At 46.3% G+C, this 12,988-nt stretch overlaps 1 protein-coding gene across 1 annotated transcript in view; it reads left to right on the forward strand.

Annotated features, from left to right (window-relative positions):
• The window catches only part of LOC123925956 (CUB and sushi domain-containing protein 1-like), an 89,982-nt gene extending 86,900 nt beyond the window's left edge, over positions 1-3,082 (forward strand). The window contains exon 35 of the mRNA XM_045979636.1: positions 1,071-3,082. The gene's annotated coding sequence lies outside the window, so the exon portion shown is untranslated. The remainder of the gene's footprint in view (positions 1-1,070) is intronic.
• Positions 3,083-12,988: the final 9,906 nt, after the last annotated feature.

The raw sequence follows: 12,988 nt of genomic DNA on the forward strand, positions 1-12,988 counted from the left end.
GCAAAAAGGAAAAAGGATAATAATCCCCTCTGATGACATAAATCAGGCCTTACGGGTGATCCGTAATGACTCTGAACCTGGAGTACCTGAATTACTGAACCGTGTAAGAGAGAAATCAGAATGTCCCCTGATCTGTGTAACCTCCCCTCCCCAGCCCCCGCTCCCCATCTCCAGCTCCAGTGGGTCCCCACACCTGTGCACAGTGTAGCAGCTCCGGGTCATGTGTCGCTGGCGGCTCCAAATCTAAGTAGCCCCCAGTGTCGTCCCTCATCAGGGCTCTGGAATATTCCAACCATGCCACAGCTCCCCAGCCCGGCTTTTCTGGAGAGGGGCACACCATGCTCTGCCCAGAGCAGGAGCACAACAAAAACACAGAGAAAGTGTTTCTTGGCTCCGTGAGGGCATGTGTGAAAAACCACCCTGAACACACACACACACACACACACACACACACACACACACGTTTAAAATGAATAATTAGGTGATGAATTCAAATGAGGCCTAACAAGAACAGCTGAAACCAAAGTAGGAAAATCATGGAGACCTGTGGGGTCAGGGAGTCAGGGGGCAGGCCCATGGTATGGCTCTCATGGGCCTTTTCCTCATTAAAAAAAAAAAAAAAAAAAAAACACTAAACATGATAGTTGACAACTGTGTTGTTATAAAGATGACTATAATCCAGTCTGGACACATTACTGTATGCCCATTATTATTGTATTCGTATTTTTTCCTCCTAATTTTGAAAGAAATTAAAATTAAACCATTTTCCTGCACCCCTGAAAGCATGGTGGCCCCTGAGCACTGGATCTCTTGTGCCTAATAGGGAAGTTGATACTGCCAGGGAAAAAAAAGAGTATTGGGAGAATGTGTGTCCTGCGGTGTATGTTCCCCACCACACCCTGTCCTCAGCTCGGGGAGATCAGAGATCGAGTCTGCTAATTTACTTTTTTCCCCTTTATCCCTTCTTGCTTTGCCTCTTTTCTTTCACTTGCCTCTGCTCCCTGTCCCACCCTGCCCTGCCTCTCCTGTCTGCAATCTTGGGTGTGATTTGTCTGTCCCCCATTCTCCAGGGGACAGGCAGTCACCCCCTGAGCACCGTGCCCGGTGCCCATCTTCGTCTGTCTCTCTGCCTGTGTCTGCTACTGCTGGGACTCGGGCCCTCGCCCCGCCACCATCTGCACCCGCCACCCCGGAGAAGACTCCCACTGGGCCCCAACGGGGACGCTGCAGACGGATGAAGGAAGCTGACGGATTTAAAATAGCAAAGCGTCCTGTGGGTGTGCCCGTGTGTGTATGGGCCTGAGCACACACAAACACACACGCCTGTCCTTCATTTGAGTCGTATGGAAGAGAACACAGAAGCTTAAGAAAGAGAAACTTGTATGAAAGATGCCCCATGTCGTGCTCCCCACAAACATGGAAAAGAGGTAAAGGGAAGATGCTCCGTCCACACCCGAAACCAACACGCCCTGCCTGCCCCGTGTGTGAGGACACAGTCAAGGTGTTAGCCAGCGGCCAGCATGCAGAAACCAGCTGTCTGCCTATGGACATTCTCATTGGAGGATCCCAACGGCAGAAAAACATCTGAAGAAGTACATTAGAAAGTAGTTTATTTTTTCCAACAGAATTTTACTGAGTTCTATTGAGAACTCAAAGAGTTAAAAAGTCATTTTGGATCCGGGGCAGCCGTGGGAATGAAGGGTGAGTTGGGGGAAGGATGGCAGGAACCTGGCCTTGATTGCAAGGTCAAGTGTGGCTGTCGACTGACAAGGAGAAAAGAAGGAAGTCAGTGGCCTGGACGGAGGCAGCCGAGTCTGCAGGCGTCTGGAAGGGGCCGGTACAGGACAGCAAGCCGAGCCCCATGTCCAAAAAGTAACGACTGCCACGTGTTGAGTTTCTTCTCTGTGCCTGACACTTTCGGTGTATCATTTCTGGACCTTACAACACCCAAAATAAAGGATTGTTATTCTTGTCTTATAAATGAGAAAACAGAAGCCTGGAAAGAGTGAAGAGACATAAGCCACTCAGTAAGCATGCAGTCAGGATGCCAGCCCAAGTGGGTCTGACTCCAAAGTCTGAGACCCCAGCCGCTGGATGCCCAGGTCTAACGGGGCACCAGATACGGGGGGAGTAGGTACATCTCCGTGGCAGAACTGTGGCCAGGGTTAGTGGGCCAGGCGGGGGACCTGTGTGTCCTCGCTGGGCTCTGTTCTCTCCAGCTGGGCAGCGTCAGGGAAAGGACCCGGAACGCAGGCCTCCTGGAGGCAGTGCTGGCCCCCAGCCCCCTGCAGCCCCTCACTGCAGCAGACAGAGGACCTGAGCACTCCTGAACCAAAAGAATGCACTGAATGAAAGTCACATGCTCTCCAGTTCCTTGCAAGTAGACTTGATTCATTTTGAGTTCCATCGTGCTTGGGTCATTACTGAATTCCATATACGTATTGTTGGGACACTAGCAAGTTTAGGGATCAAACGGTGGCATTTAGAGCCATTTTCTCTGTCCTTGGGAAGGCCACCCCTGGGCTTAAGCACCTGTGCACGTGTGACATGCTGGCCTAAGATATTCATATCACATAAGTGAAATAACAAATAGAAACACAAGGGAGTGGAGTGGCAGGGACACCCGGTTCTTAAGCAAATGAAGTGATTTGCCAAATGTTAAGAGGGGCTAGAGTACAGTGAGAGGTGGTCAGTTTCCAGCAGATGGGACTGGGACCCCCAAATGGCAGGATCCCACAGCCGCCCACATTTGCTCTGGGTCACCGCATCCCTGGGTTTGGCGGGAGAGGACCCACCCAGACACACACACACTCACATGCTCATCTCTCTCTTTCCCTGGAAACAAATGCAGGAAGTTCTCTGGCTGCTTCCCTTCCCCATCCTTTGCTCCTCTCAGACCACACAGTGGACTCCTCCTGCAGCCCTGCCTCCATCCCCTCCCCTGTGTCCCCTTGTGGGGTCCCAGGAGACGCCCAAGGAGCACATGCCGGTGGGGCGCCCAGTCTGCCATGCATCACCTGTGCCCACCTCTGGCATTTTCACACCACCTCCAGAGGCTTGGAAGGAACCGGGGCAAACTAGGCCTTTCACTCTCCGTCCACACCATATACCCACCGTCATCCCATGAGGGGTAAAAAAAAAAAAAAAAAAAAAAAAAAAGTAAAAAAAAAAAATCTTTTGTACAGAGATATATTTTTATTATACAAAGTTTGTACAGTACCAAAAAAAAAAAAAAAAGAAAAACGGTGTAAATTTTTTTTTCATTATTGTAGGTAAACGGTAGTGGAAGCCTTTTTTGTAAATGTAATAAAATGTATAAATATGGTTTTCAGAAAACATCAAGTACTGTAAATATGTAATCTACACACCTTCTTGGCTTGTCTGCAGTATATACATTTAATTTATCTGTCTCTGTATATGAGGCTTCCCCTGGGGTCCTGCATTATGGTACTTTCCTGAATTTGAAAGCAATTTTAAATTTTTTGAATTCAAATAAAATATAAATTTTTGCATTGGTTTCTTACATTTTAATGGTCTTTTTCATGGCTGGGGCAAATGTTTCTTGGGGAAGGGGAGGAGAGACATATTTGGGGCCAGAAGCCAAGAGTGGAAATGTGGAAATGTGGAAATCTACCATAGACAAAAATTAACACTAAGTAGAGTACATACCTCACGTTGACTGAGCCACCCAGGCGCCCCTCAAAACTTAATTTTATAACAGTCAAAGGGGGCACATGGGTGGCTCGGTTGGTTAGGCAAAAGCTTCGGCTCAGGTCACAATCCCGGAGTCCCAGGATCAAGTCCCACATTGGGCTCCCAGCTCCATGCGGAGTCTGCTTCTCCCTCTGACCTTATCCCCTCTCATGCTCTCTGTCTCTCTCTCTCAAATAAATAAATAAAATCTTAAAAAAAAAAAATAAAAACAGTCAAAGGACTTGAACAAACATTTCTCTAAAGAAGACATACGGGTGGCCAACAAGCACATGAAAAGTTGCAAAACGTCACTCATCCAATCAAGCATACCATCAAAACCACAGTGAGATGCCACCTCACAACCATTAGCATAGGTTCAGTGAAAAACCCAGAAAATACCCAAGTGTTGGCGAGAATGCAGAGAAACTGGAATGCCTGTGTATGTGAAGTAGTACAGCTGCTGTGGGAAACAGCATGGAGGTTCCTGGGGAAATGGGCTGCTTGTATGATCCAGCCATTCCTCCTCTTCGGAGTGTATATGCAAAAGAATGGAGAGCAGGGTCCCAAAGATATATGTACACGCGTGTTCACAGCAGCATACGGTGACAGCCTGCGGGTGGAAACAGCCCAGATGTCAACTGACAGGAGAGCAGGCGCGCAAGGTGTGCTGTATGTGTACAGCATCGTAGCCTTAAGAGGAAATCTTGACACACGCTGCCACATAGAGGAACCTCGAGAACATTATGCTAAGTGAAACGAACCCGTTACAGGACAAATACAGTATGATTCCACTTATATAAGGTGTCATATTCATAGAGAGAACAAAATCACTATTTTAAAGAGTTCGCTGTAGCCGCTTGTTCATTGCAGCATTGTTTACAACAGCCAAGACATGAAAGCAATCTAAGTGTCCATCGAAGGATGACTGGATAAAGACACACACACACACACACACACACACACACACACACACACAGTAATAGTATTGAGCCACAAAAAAAGAGAAGGAAATCCTGACATGTGCAACAACATGGATGGGCCTTGAGGACATTATATGAAGTGAAATAAGTCACGCAGAGAAAGACAAGTACTGTGTGTTCTCATTTACGTGTGAAATCTTACACAACAGAACTCACAGGTACACAGAATAGATTGGTGGTTGCCAGAGGCGAGGGTGATGGGCAGGAGAAATGGGTAAAGGTGGGCAAAAGATGTAAACTTCAAGTTGTAGGAGAAATAAGTTCTAGAGATTTAATGCACAGCATGGTGTCTGTAGTTCACAGTACTGTATTAGATTTTTTTTTTTTAAGTTGCTAAGAGAATAGATCTTAAAAGTTCTCATCATGGGTGCCTGGGTGGCTCAGGGGGTTAAAGACTCTGCCTTCGGCTCAGGACATGGTCCCAGGGTCCTGGGATCGAGCCCCACATCGGGCGCTCTGCTCGGCAGGGAGCCTGCTTCCTCCTCTCTCTCTCTCTGGCTGCCTCTCCGCCTACTTGTGATCTCTGTCTGTCAAATAAAGAAAATCTTTAAAAAAAATATTCTCATCACAAGAAAAAAAAGTGGAATTATGTGAGGTAATAGATGTTAACTAAGCCTATGTGGTGATCATGTCACAATATATACATTTATCAAATCATGTTCTATGCTTTAAATCAATACAGTGTTATGTATTAATTATATCTCAGTAAAACTAGGAGGAAAACAGAAAATGAGTAAAATATTTGGCTGATGAAAATACTACCACCACCCCCCCCCCAAAAAAGCAAAGGAGAGGAAAATTTTTTACAAAAGCATTCCAACACTGAGGCACCCGGCTGGCTCATTCAGAAGAGCATGTGACTCTTCAGCTTGAGATGGTGAGTTCAAGCTCCACAATGTGTGTAGAGATGACATAAACAAACCAACAAGATTGAGTATTTAGCCTCAAATCAAAAAAATTAAGGGGCGCCTGGGTGGCTCAGTGGGTTAAAGCCTCTGCCTTCCGCTCAGGTCTTGATTCCAGGGTCCTGGGATGGAGCCCCGCATCGGGCTCTCTGCTCAGCGGGGAGCCTGCTTCCCCCTCTCTCTCTGCCTGCCTCTCTGCCTGCTTGTGATCTCTGTCAAATAAATAAAATTAAAATTTTATTTTATTAATTAATAAAAAACATTCAAACATTAACTAAATACAATTAAAGAGGCAATTGTAAAAAAGTACAACACACATCGGGGTTCCAAAACATGGAATGCAAATCAACATCCAAAAGGAAGATGTGAAATGAGAGCTTTCAAAAAAAAGGACAGACATATCTTAGAAATTAAGACCAAACTGCAAAGTATCCAGGGGACAACAGATTCAGGAAAAAATTATATTGCAAGGGCATATAGGAAGAAAACAAAAACATTTAAGGAAACAAAAATCAAATAAAGGAGTAAAAAGGATAAGAAAGTGAGACACAGAACAGGCAAAGATAAACCGATTTATGGGCAGTAAATTCCCTGAAGAAGGAAACCTAAATGAATGGTATCGAATTAATATTTAAAGTTATACTTTCAGAAAAATTTCTAGAACTAAAAGAAATTCTGTGTTCCTGGGAAAATTATCTTGGAATGGCCAAATCTGGGACATACCCCAGTAAGACTATATTTTAAAGAAAAAGAAATCATTCTCGGGGCCTCCAAGTTAAAAATCAAGTCCATTGCAAGAAAAGAAATCATCAGATTTCCTAATAGCAACACACAAAGCCAAACAGGAGTGATGTGATATTTTCAACAAACTGAAGGGAAAATATAAGACAACCGTTACATATGCAGTAATTGTTAAGCATCAAGACTATGAAACACAGTATTAAATGTTGAAGAACTCGGGAATATTTTACTCAGGAGTAAATATCTACTACTGATGAAACGACAGATTCCATCCAACCCACTGGAAACTTCAGCAAGAAGACTGGTATTGAGAACGGATTATATTGAAATCAAAGATGAAGAAGACAAAGATGGAAGAATAGTATGTGAATGTCATGTGTGTGACAAAGAGGACATAAGTTTTTTAATGAGAAGAGAAAGGAGAGGAAAGGGGGAAGTAAAATGAACCCATTGCTGGCCACAGAGAGAATTGGTGGGAGTCAAAAGATCACTTAAAGAAGGATTTCTCAAACTCGGCACCATTGACATTGGGGGCTAGATACTTTTTGCTGTAGCAGTTGACTGTGCTGTGTGCTATAGAACGTTTAGAAACACCCCTGACTTCTCCCCACTAGATGCCAATAGCACTCCTCCTCCCCTCCTCCAGCAGTGACAACCAAAAATGTTTTCAGATATTGCCACGTGTCTTCTGGGAAGAAAAATGATACACACACACACACACACACACCCCTTCCCTCCCCTCCATTGAGAACCACTAATATAAAGCTAATAAAATAATAAGAACCTCAGTAGTGAAAAAGAGGACTAAGAGCATTCCATAAATGTATCAGTCTAAAGGAAATTATTAGAATAAAAATACAAATTTTGCTAAATATCAATACACATTTTAAAAGGCCCCAAAATATCACATTGTGAAAGAACCAGTAAATATGATAAATACACAAACATGATACACTATGACAGATCCGAAAACAAACAGCCATTGTATCACTAAATGTAATTAGGTTTAACGCACTTGTTAAATAGCTTCAGATTAGTTCACAAGTAAGATTCAACTCTGTGGCATATCTGAAATAAAGTAAATCAAAACAGCTAAAACCAAAGGAACAAGCATGTCTTCTGCATGGTTTGAGACAATTACACATTCCGTAAACTGGACCTATAGAAGAGCCGGGGAGGGGAACGAGCTCTCATGGCCACACGGGGGGTCCCGGAGTACATGGATGCATGGCTTAGAGCTAAAGTAAACAAATGTAGTTGCTACAGTTCTTACAGTTAGTGTTTCAAAGCAGGGGGGACAACAAAGGAATAAACAAAGGAGCAGCAGACATATGCAAACAAGAACCTATGAGAGCTCTGTCTTGGCATCAGACAAGTCAGAATTCAGGCCCAAAGAAGCTCATTTTACAAAGCTAAAGGACACGACTCACGAAGATGTAGCCTATGTTAACTACTCACCCGATGAGCAGCCACTTTCATGGAGCAGAAGAGAAGAGATGCAAATAGAAGTAGAAACACACCAATAACAGGAGCTGGAATTCACTCCCCTGATGCCATCGTAAATCGAGGTAACAAAAGAAAAAAAAAACGAAGGTTGCAAAAAACCCAACAAAATAATCATAAGGAAGTTTTTATTAATTTTATGAAAAAAGAACTGCAAGAAAATGAACCATTTTCAAAAATCGTGGTGATAATAGCACTGGTATTTTATTAATACTGAACATTGTATAAAAATCACAAAAGAACACCAGAAAAGTCTATAATTCCAGCAGCCTGAGACTACCATGGTAACATTTTACAATGGATCTTTTCGGAATGTTCTCGTGCCTACACCCACTTTTGTAACATTGTTGCTAACGGTTCATCGTGGGCATTTTTACATGCAGTTATGTGTGTGTACTTTGGTCACCATTTTAAATGGCTGCTTAGTTTTCTGTTGCCTGCTGGTATATAATTTGTACCCTAATCCCCTCTATTGGACACTTTGATTATAAAATATTTCGTCATCCAATTGCTACCAGGAACAACCTCATAGGACGATTACTGGACAGTGTTCAGGACCTAACTGACCATGAACTCATTGTGGCACCAATCTTTCTTGTTGATATTGCTTTTATTTTCTTCGAGCAAAAGTTAATAGCATGAACGCTGGCAATAGAGAGGTTGCGTTGTTGGATTCTTCGATGACTGATGTCATGCCAGGCAGATGTGATAGAAGACAGCAGTAAGAGTGCCAAGCTATAGGTAAGAGGGTTGAAATTACGAATATGGCACCTAAACTGGGTAGGAAGGGATATGAAGACAGGAAGGAGGTGACAGAGAGGAGAGGGGGGCCTGGACACTAAAGATCTTGGGTGCATTTCTCTCCACCTCAGAAAGGGGGAACCCGGCTCAAACTGGGTTTGCCAAAGGCATTGGCTCATGTGACAAAGTCCAGCAGCTGAGTGGGCCACGACTTAACTAGTATCTCCAGCTCCATTTCTCTGGGGTGCCCTCAGCTCCGGGCTTGTGGCTCCAGGCAGGCCTTCTTGAGGCAGTAAAGTTCAGAAACGAGTTTTCTAGTCCCGCCCCTCCACCTTCTATTTCATGGGCACAATTGGGTCACCCGTTTCCGGTCATCCAATCCCTGTTACCACAGGAATGTCATCACTGCGTCACTGCTTGTGTTCTTGGAGAACGGGCAGGGAGAATGGGATTATCCTCGCACCAAGCAAGCCCCGGTTGCAACCTGAGCAGGGGAAGCCCTGAGGCATGTGGGCTTCCTCGAAGGAAAAGTTACTTAGACAAACACTGCCATTCTCTGTTCTCTTACGAGGGAGGGAAGCAACCAGCAGCGTCCATCACAGACACTAAGAAATAAACATGTAATTAAAGACGGGGTTAGTGTTCTGAGGGAGAGTGGGCAGGGAGTTTGTGGTTTTTAAATTGAGACCTGAGAGAGGACTTCCAGGGAAGATGACGGGGTAGGAGGCTCCTGGACTCATCTCATCCCGTGGGCACAATGAGAAAACACCTCAGTGTAAACAACCCAGAAAATGACCCGAGACAGGCAGAACAGACTCTCCACGGCTGAATGCAGAGAAGAGGCCACATGGAAGAGGGTAGGAAGGGAGGAGAGGCAGGCAGGAGCCAAACAGACCCCGGGGCCTGTCCAGGGGACGTAGGGACCTACAGGCATGGAGAGGGCAAAGAACCAGGCAATCTCACTGTGGAGAACACACAGGGAAGATGAATCCCCGTAACACTTTGCTTTGAAAACCAGGGGGCCAAATTTCACAAGTTCTTACCATCAGCGGGACTTAACACCTGAACTTTAAAAATCTCTGGCAAAGCCAGGAGGATGAGGGAAAACGGAGTCCCTGCACACAAACAGCCCACAGAGATACAGCACAGAAACAGCGGTTTGAAAAACTCCTGAGACACAGGAGAGAGAGATTCCTTTACTAATCGCAGAGCGTATCTCAGAGGGACAGGGATCCTGACTCCTCCCGGAACCAAAGATCTGTTGAACGCCATTTCTCTCCCTTGCACCACAATGTAATCACCCAACCACCTGTGGGAACCAACACCGCACCAGTTCTCACTACCTATCTTGCTAATAGCACGCCCCACCACCATGTCCTCCCACAGCCATGCCCGCTCCCGCCAGGCCTCTCCTTCAGATCCTCTCACACAGCAGATGCTTGTAAACCTTGTCCGACTTGAGCACCTTGCATGGATGATGCCATCTTGACTGCAATGGAAAAGGAAGAGGTTAGAGGCTACAGCAAGCTCAGGGGGAATGACTGTGGACCTGCTGAGTCGCAGAGGAGATGCCAAGAAACTAGTTGTGCAGATCTGAGCTCAGAAGAGAGATTAGTTGCATTCATGATATCAGAGGTGGCAGGTTCAAGGACAAACGTGGCTGAGCTAGAGCAGTCAAAGACTGCATGGCCATCTTGTGGTCGTCTGAGCCACCCGGGGAGACGACAGGACTGCCGCCAGCCGGGAGTGGAGGTCCTCCGTGATTGCAGGGGCACACCCAGGAGGTGGGGGCTGTTGGCGGGCAGGGAGGGATGATATGGGTGAATGGCTCAGGCACAACAGGAACAGGCCTTCGAAGGACCTGCTGGTGGAGCATGGCCAAGAGTGCAAGCCTGGGAGCCAGACTGTGGGGCTGGGAATCTGGGCTTTCCTATGGAACTAGTGGCGTGGCCTCGGATGAGTCACGAACCTGAGCCCAGGCTGCAACTGACATTTGTAACTGACCTCTGGGCTCTGCGAAAAGCAAGAGCACAGCAATAAGATGTCTGTACCCTCTGTCCCATCTTCCAAGAAGACAAGCCCGGTGGATCTGGTCACTGTAGGAGCAACTGCCAGAAAGAAGTCACATGAAAGCATGTCCACAAGACCTAGAACTTCTCTTCCAGGGGGACAATGACTAATTCACCTCTAGATCTCATCTTTGTCCCAAGATACGCAGAATATCAGGGTGTCCCAACTGCTACTACAACCTAACACTCGAGATTCTGACTCCTACAGAAAGAAATGGTTTCCAGTGGATTCCGACCAAAGCCATGGAAAAATCTGAAGTATCACTCTCTCCCCACCCCCCACCAGTTTACACCCAGCATTCAAGGACAGCAGAGTTGAAAAGAAGAAAAGTTGCCTATGTCTCACTCAGTAAAAACAAAGAGTCAAAGTTGATTAGGAAACTTCAGTCTTGAGCCAGAGTCTCCTGGACGTTACCAGAAGAGGTGGGTGGAGGAAGGAGGAGAAAGAATCCCCATAAAGACCCTCCAGCTCTCCCTTCCTTGCGTTAAAAGTGTGTCAGCTCTCTTCCCAAACTGGGAGGCAACTCAGAGGGGCCAGGTAAAATTCAGAACCCTGGGAAACCTTCCTTTCTTTTCATCCATACCCAGGCGCCTGGGTGGCTCAGTTGGTTGGGCGAGACTGCCTTTGGCTCAGGTCATGATCCCAGAGTCCCGGGATCGAGTCCTGCATCGGGCTCCCAGCTCCACGGGGAGTCTGCTTCTCCCTCTGACCTTCTTCCCTCACATGCTCTCTCTCACTGTCTCTCTTTCAAATAAATAAATAAAATCTTAAAAAAAAAAAAAAGTCTTTTCATCCATACTCATCCTTGTGTTATTTGGGCCCCAGGTGCCTCAGATTTCCCAGCACAGAGATCCCAGGGGAACATGAAAGCAGGTGTATAGAGGAGGCCCGCAGACCAAGGGGCCACCTGTTATGGACAAAAGTCAATGACTCCTGAGTTTGTATGTCCCCCAGTGTGCGAAGAACTTTGGAGAACAGTGAAAGAAAGATGTCAGCCCAGCACAAGGGCCGTGAGATCATGCAGCCTCATTATGGATCCCGATTCCCCCTCGCCCTGTCCTCCACGCTTTGAGGGTCACGAGAGACATGCCAGAAGAGCCCAAAACAAGTTTGTTTTTTCTTACAGTTTAATCAGTATAATTCATTAATTTATCAGGCCACTTCATCCCAAAATAGGATTTAACTACCCAAAAAATGAAATAATCACCAAAAAAGGAAAATATGAAAATGAAACAAAATGAAAATAATAAAGGATAAGGAAGTGAAAATAAAGCCAGACAAAGTGAAGTCAGGCACTGATGAGTAAACTGTGAACCAAAAAGGCCTGCTCGGTTTTTAGAATTGGAACTTGACCTCTGAGCCTCCTGGTGGCCAAACTTCATTCCTTTTTTATTTCCGAGTCGCTCAGATCCATCCCAAGCGCCTGGTTTTCTTAGGATATTAGTTGCTCAACGGAGTCCCTGGACAGAGCAGGCCCAGGGTGTGCCAGAAGGGCTTAGCCTGACCCCCGGCCTGCCTAGTCCCACCTCCTCCATCTACTTCCAGGCCACTTCAGGAGTGGGGTTGCATCGGGGGCCAACAGGTATGGTCAGGAACGAGCCTTTCCTTATCAGGTGCTGTCTGAGACGGGGGAGGCATCTTCCTGCCCTGCCCACCCGCTTTCCCAATGAAGCGTGCCAGGAGGGTTTCAGAGCAGCAGCTCACCACCAACACCACCACCGCACCCGCCCTTGACCCTCCCGCTCATTTCCACTCCTCTAAATATACAGAAGCTCCTCTGTGCCCCGTGAATTCCCCAAAGAACTGAAGCCAAGCCACGTTCTAATGAAGGAAGGAGTCCTTTCCCCTTTGTGTCCCAATTGTCACCTGGCACCACAGCGGGGTTCCCTGAGCCCCAGTGACTCTCCAGAGATTCTAGGGACAGTGGCTTCGTTAGCCACTGCCCGTGGCTCCTCTCCTGCTTAGGTTCACGTGATCTCGAACCAGCCTTACAGGTCTATGTGTTTTGTCACTATTCCTTCGTGGGGACCTCGCCCTCTAGATGGCACAATTATGGGGCATTTTCCAACATTGAAAATATGAAAAACAAATGTGACCTCAGGAAGTGTTATGTGATGGCGGATGGCAGCCAGGATCAGAATCATCCGCACAACCCAAGAGAATCCCGCACCAAACTGGGATTAGAAAATCCTTATTCAGCCCGTTCAGTGTTTGGGCAAAGTTGTTTAACTGCATCCTGCCCTTGACTGTTCTGATGCTCCTGACTTAACTAGATGGCTCTTAGACCAAAGCAGCTCTCGGCCTCGAGATGTCGAGGACAGACCCACACTGAGAACAGGGGCCTCCTTAGCGCTC

Source organism: Meles meles, chromosome 1, assembly GCF_922984935.1.
Source record: "Meles meles chromosome 1, mMelMel3.1 paternal haplotype, whole genome shotgun sequence".
Lineage (NCBI taxonomy): Eukaryota > Metazoa > Chordata > Mammalia > Carnivora > Mustelidae > Meles > Meles meles.